Genomic DNA, 7,500 nt, shown 5'->3' on the forward strand with positions numbered 1-7,500 from the left:
ATGCACTATTGTAAGTGGCTGTTCCACTGGATGTCATAAGGTGTATGCACCAATTTGTAAGTCGCTCTGGATAAGAGCGTCTGCTAAATGACTTAAATGTAAATGTAAATATTTACTGAATCTGAAAAAAAACATTTCCACTGCATTTCAGCCCTGACACAAAAGGACCAGCTGACATGATGTCAGTGATTCTCTCGTTAACACAGGTGTGATTTGTTGACAAGGACAAGGCTAGAGATCACTCTGTCATGCTGATTGAGTTCGAATAACAGACTGGAAGCTTCAAAAGGAGGGTGGTACTTGGAATCATTGTTCTTCCTCTGTCAACCATGGTTACCTGCAAGGAAACACGTGCCGTCATCAGTGCTTTGCACAAAAAGGGCTTCAGAGGCAAGGATATTGCTGCCAGTATGATTGCACCTAAATCAACCATTTATAGGATCATCAAGAACTTCAAGGAGAGCGGTTCAATTGTTGTGAAGAAGGCTTCAGGGTGCCCAAGAAAGTCCAGCAAGCACCGGGACCATCTCCTAAAGTTGATTCAGTTGCAGGATCGGGGCACCACCAGTACAGAGCTTGCTCAGGAATGGCAGCAGGCAGGTGTAGACTTTTGGAGGTTGGCCTGGTGTCAAGAAGGGCAGCAAAGAAGCCAAAAACATCAGGGACAGACTGATATTCTGCAAAAGGTACAGGGATTGGACTGCTGAGGGGACTGGGGTAAAGTCATTTTCTCTGATGAATCCCCTTTCCAATTGTTTGGGGCATCCGGAAAAAAGCTTGTCCGGAGAAGATGAGCGCTACCATCACGAGAGAAAACGGAAAGATCGTCCTCCGTTTCTCAGAGTTTTTCAAATATTCAACGATGATATAAATATAGATATAAATATAGATATAAATGTAGATATAAATATAGATATAAATGTAGATATAAATATAGATATAAATGTAGATATAAATATAGATATAAATGTAGATATAAATATAGATATAAATGTAGATATAAATATAGATATAAATGTAGATATAAATGTAGATATAAATGTAGATATAAATGTAGATATAAATATAGATATTAATGTAGATATAAATGTAGATATAAATGTAGATATAAATGTAGATATAAATGTAGATATAAATGTAGATATAAATGTAGATATAAATGTAGATATAAATGTAGATATAAATGTAGATATACATATAGATATAGATATAAATTTAGATATAAATATAGATATAAATATAGATATAAATGTAGATATAAATGTAGATATAAATGTAGATATAAATGTAGATATAAATGTAGATATAAATGTAGATATAAATGTAGATATTAATGTAGATATAAATGTAGATATAAATGTAGATGTAAATGTAGATGTAAATATAAATATAGATATAAATGTAGATATAAATGTAGATATAGATATAAATATAGATATAAATATAGATATAAATGTAGATATAAATATAGATATAAATGTAGATATAAATATAGATATAAATATAGATATAGATATAAGTGTAGATATAAATATAGATATAAATGTAGATATAAATATAGATATAAATGTAGATATAAATGTAGATATAACTATAGATATAAATGTAGATATAAATGTAGATATAAATATAGATATAGATATAAATTTAGATATAAATATAGATATAAATGTAGATATAAATGTAGATATAAATGTAGATATAAATGTAGATATAAATGTAGATATAGATATAGATATAAATTTAGATATAAATATAGATATAAATATAGATATAAATGTAGATATAAATGTAGATATAAATGTAGATATAAATATAGATATTAATGTAGATATAAATGTAGATATAAATGTAGATGTAAATGTAGATGTAAATATAAATATAGATATAAATGTAGATATAAATGTAGATATAGATATAAATATAGATATAAATATAGATATAAATGTAGATATAAATATAGATATAAATGTAGATATAAATATAGATATAAATATAGATATAGATATAAGTGTAGATATAAATATAGATATAAATATAGATATAAATGTAGATATAAATGTAGATATAACTATAGATATAAATATAGATATAAATGTAGATATAAATGTAGATATAAATATAGATATAGATATAAATTTAGATATAAATATAGAGAACAGCTGCACTCTGAACTTGGCTGGCTGCAACTGGAGAGAGGGAAGAAGAAGAGTAGATGTGTGGGAGGTGATAATTGATATGTGATTGTGAAGGGGGAAAAACAAGGGGGGGGGGGGCAAGTCGAGGCGTGAAAATTACAGACTGTAATTTTGGGGGCCGTGGCAAAGTGACAAATGATTGGAGGGTAAGCCAATCACAAGGGACTTCTGTAAAAACTATAGCAGGAGCAAAGGTGACAGCTCTGCTAAGATCGAGACACCGGACATCGGTGTCACCCAAATGGAGTCATATTCCATTCATAGTGAACTACTTTTGACGAAGGCCCATATGTAGGGATTAGGGTGCAATTTGAGATACTACAACCCAGGTCTTCAATGAGTACGGTTACATGCACAAAATAATACGATTCTTGTGGATAGATTCATATAATAGCTAGTTTAAAATGTTTACAAGCTTTGGAAGAAGAACGATTTCCATAATAATGGACACATGGCTCTGATAGGCTACTGAAAATCGTCAATAAAAAGAAACATTCTACCACAGCATCCATGTTGTTCTTGAGAAGCATTCTTGATTCTGAGGTCAGACATATATAAAGTTTGTATGTGAAAACTACTTACTTCTATGACGCATACATTCAGTTCCAAACACACTTCACTCGCGCTAAAGACGGAGGCTCTCGGCTGATGCTTGCACATGTGCAGATCAAATCCTCCGCTGGAACACCGATTATTAAGAAGTACAGGCCAAATGTCCTAATAATTAGAAAGATCGCTAAGAAAACCAGATGCTTTAATGTGCGTATGTTTACTTTGATTTTCACCTTTACACCGATTAAGATAAGCAGAGTAAGATGTTTACATGACTCTCATCATCTCCCTACTGCCATGCACAGTAATAATTTGATATTAAACTGATCATGTGAACGTACTCATTGAGTATTTGAGAGGCAAAAAGGAGAGACTTTGATATCTCTTTTCATGTTCTGATAAATGTACCTTTCAGCACCACATTCTAGAACTGTCCTTTCACCACCACATTCTAGAACTGTCCTTTCACCACCACATTCTAGAACTGTCCTTTCACCACCACATTCTAGAACTGTCCTTTCACCACCACATTCTAGAACTGTCCTTTCACCACCACATTCTAGAACTGTCCTTTCACCACCACATTCTAGAACTGACCTTTCACCACCACATTCTAGAACTATCCTTTCACCACCACATTCTAGAACTGTCCTTTCACCACCACATTCTAGAACTGTCCTTTCACCACCACATTCTCGAACTGTCCTTTCACCACCACATTCTAGAACTGTCCTTTCAGCACCACATTCTAGAACTATCCTTTCACCACCACATTCTCGAACTGTCCTTTCACCACCACATTCTAGAACTGTCCTTTCAGCACCACATTCTAGAACTGTCCTTTCACCACCACATTCTAGAACTATCCTTTCACCACCACATTCTAGAACTGTCCTTTCACCACCACATTCTAGAACTGTCCTTTCAGCACCACATTCTAGAACTGTCCTTTCAGCACCACATTCTAGAACTGTCCTTTCAGCACCACATTCTAGAACTGTCCTTTCAGCACCACATTCTAGAACGGTCCTTTCAGCACCACATTCTAGAACTATCCTTTCACCACCACATTCTAGAACTGTCATTTCAGCACCACATTCTAGAACTGTCCTTTCAGCACCACATTCTAGAACTGTCCTTTCAGAACCACATTCTAGAACTGTCCTTTCAGCACCACATTCTAGAACTGTCCTTTCAGCACCACATTCTAGAACTGTCCTTTCAGCACCACATTCTAGAACTGTCCTTTCAGCACCACATTCTAGAACTGTCCTTTCAGCACCACATTCTAGAACTGTCCTTTCAGCACCACATTCTAGAACTGTCCTTTCAGCACCACATTCTAGAACTGTCCTTTCAGCACCACATTCTAGAACTGTCCTTTCAGCACCACATTCTGGAACTGTCCTTTCAGCACCACATTCTGGAACTGTCCTTTCAGCACCACATTCTGGAACTGTCCTTTCAGCACCACATTCTAGAACTGTCCTTTCAGCACCACATTCTTGAGCTGTCCTTTCAACATTTTAGAGCTGTCCTTTCAACATTATAGAGCTGTCCTTTCAACATTATAGAGCTGTCCTTTCAACATTATAAAGCTGTCCTTTCAACATTATAGAGCTGTCCTTTCAACATTATAGAGCTGTCCTTTCAACATTATAGAGCTGTCCTTTCAACATTATAGAACTGTCCTTTCAACATTATAGAGCTGTTCTTTCAACATTATAGAGCTGTTCTTTCAACATTATAGAGCTGTCCTTTCAACATTATAGAGCTGTTCTTTCAGCACCACATTCCAAAGCTGTTCTCAGATATATTCAACATGTCATGTGTCCTCCCCAGCCTGCCTTCCCAGCCTCCCCTGCTTCCCCAACCTCCCCAGCCTACCTACCCAGCCTCCACTGCCCCTCTCCCACCTACCCTGCCAACACAGAGCCAGAAGTCCTCTTAACCGATTTTTCTATCCAAACTGAAGAAACAATGAATGATAAACCTGATCATCCGTGCAATGACAATAGGGGGCCAGAGCTGCAGATGCTTGTCCTCCTCTGCAATACAATAACCAGGATGTGTCCCAAATGGCACCCTATTCCCTATGTAGTGCACTACCGTTGAGGCCTCTGGTCAAAAGTAATGCACTACATAGGGAATAGGGTTGCATTTGAGACTCATCCTGTGAAGCTGCAGCTAGCCAGCCAGCCCCAAACCTGCCAGCCGCAGAATAAGTTTATAATACTCATAGAATGACTACATACATCAAACTGACACTCGACAAGAGGGGAGAAAAGAGGATGAGACAGAAGAGGGAGTTGATTGGTCACTTGCTGTTAGGAATCAACTCGGCACAGGCAGAGGTCTGGCGCTATTTATCTGCGATGTGTGCACCCCATCTGTCTTCCCGTCAGCCAATAAGCGCTCTAATTTCTCCCACCACTATCTCTAGTGAATAACGGGGCCCATCGTCATGTAGTGGTGCTGTAGGGGTACACGGAACTCTACTGCAGATAAGGGAGGAAGAGTTATCGTTGAGTCTCGCCCAGTGACGTCGTGAGTGAGGGACATTGTGGAGAGCGAAGAGAAGGGAAGGAAAACGCAGGGATGTGCATATGTGTGTGTGTGTGTGTGTGTGTAGGCTATCGTGCTTTTCCCGAGTGAACATTTTACACCCGTCAGAAATACAGCGAGTTTTTTTTCCCAATTTGGGTCAGAGAATAGACGTATTGCAGTCTTGGTTTTAGGGTTTTGAGGAAAATGTGTTTGCACAAAAGCACACTTTTGCACACACTGCTGTCGTCATTTGCTGTTTAATTTCTCCCTAAGAGTCTAATTCGACGGAAACATGCCAATTGAACGGGCGTCTAGTACTTGTAAGTATGATTATAGTGACCAATAGGCTACAGTAATCGCACCTAAACTTGGTAATGATTGTATGCATGCGTTTTTTTTACTTTGATGGACTATTGATACATTTTTTTGCATTCAAATCGACGTTTTGTCAACGATCTAAATACCAAGCAATATGAATTTATGACAACAGTAGGCTACTTAATCAACATTCGGCTATCTACAGCTTTGATTTCTAAGCGAGACTGTTAATGTATGCATGGAGACAATTATAGGCTAAACGCAGCATTTGACAACAGCGCCATAAACATATTTTTTTTCCTTCAATAGCGTCTCAGTAGCCTACTGGTTTAGATGCGGACAGATTGAATATTTAGGCTAGAGTTATTGGTTGTGGTTGCCATTCGCTCTTGCGGGCACGTGCATACACATTGATCCTCACACACGCAAACACACACCGTTTCACACACGCCTCAGCACGGACGCTGGATGTACATCAACCAAGACTCTTTTTTTGTGTGATCATCTTCCTCGTCAACTGTCATCCCGAGCCAGCAGCTGAACAGTGCGGCAGTAAGTTTGGACATTTCAGTTCTCTCATCCTAGTCCCCGCAGTGCTCCATCATTTCATATTCCCCCCCCTGTATCTATCTTCCTTTCATTGTCATCGTTTAATTCTTCCTCATCGTGCTGAAATACATGTGTGTTTGTATTGGCCTGTTGTCGCCTATTTTTGGATCGTGACTGTCAAAAGGGGCTATTATATTGCTGTGACAACAGACACCCGTTCAACATAGAATGAAATGCTCGCTGTGTTTATCTGTTAGTGTCCCCCAACAGCCATGGATAAGCCTGGCTCTGGTTCTCCCTAGACTGTCAGAGGGGCTAATGTTTTGCTGTGACAACAGACCAGTTCTTGGCATTACCTTTCTTCATAGTTTTTGATCAAAATGATGTGACAATAACAATACGGTCCACATGTCGGGTGTTGCCTTGACAACACTCACTGACCTCTTCAACTTGTGTTTTTTTTCTTCTTGCTCTCGGCAATTAGACCTGTAAACAGGACCATGTTACGTGTATCTGCCGTGGGCTTCACGGCAGATGGATGGCTATCACATTAGAATACAGTTAGAATATTTCATGGTAGACCTGTACCCAATGTCGTCCAACTCTGCTCTCATCCGTTCAAGTTACTACTGAATTCCAGCCCTCGAGGCGCGACGTACATGCTGGTTTACATCCCCGGTAGTTAAAATCGATCAATTCATGTAATTGTTTGGCCAGAGAGTTCTCACACCTGGTGTCCCACCTGGTGTGACTCAATCAGCACCTGCTGTAAGGAATGAAAACCAACAGGCAGTTCATCCAACGTCTGTCTTCATTGTCCTGAAATGACCGTAAATGACAAGTTGCTGTCCGTTGTGCTGAAATTCGTGTGTAAAACAACAGCTTTGTCAGTCATGACTTCCAGCATCTCTTCTGAATGTCGTGTTATTGAATGAATCACAATGGACCACTATTGTCTTGGTGCTTATGTAGCCATAGTGTGTGTGTCTCTGTGTGAACGTTACATTTGAAAGTGAGAGGGTGAGAGAGGGGGGAGACAGACGAGAGAGAGGAGGGAGAGAGGAGGGGTCGAGATGGAGAGTTTGTGATAGAGGGGGTTAAAATGTAAACAATTTTGTGTGTCTGATTTGAGACAGTGTGTGTCTGATTGAGACAGTGTGTGTCTGATTGAGACAGTGTGTGTCTGATTGAGACATTGTGTGTCTGATTGAGACATTGTGTGTCTGATTGAGACAGTGTGTGTCTGATTGAGACATTGTGTGTCTGATTTGAGACAGTGTGTGTCTGATTGAGACAGTGTGTGTCTGATTGAGACATTGTGTGTCTGATTGAGACA

General features: G+C 38.7%; 1 pseudogene; it reads right to left on the reverse strand.

Annotated features, from left to right (window-relative positions):
• LOC118371389 (uncharacterized) overlaps window positions 1–7,500 on the reverse strand; it is a 70,904-nt pseudogene that overhangs the window by 62,973 nt on the left and 431 nt on the right.

This window comes from Oncorhynchus keta, chromosome 20, assembly GCF_023373465.1.
Source record: "Oncorhynchus keta strain PuntledgeMale-10-30-2019 chromosome 20, Oket_V2, whole genome shotgun sequence".
Taxonomy (NCBI): domain Eukaryota; kingdom Metazoa; phylum Chordata; class Actinopteri; order Salmoniformes; family Salmonidae; genus Oncorhynchus; species Oncorhynchus keta.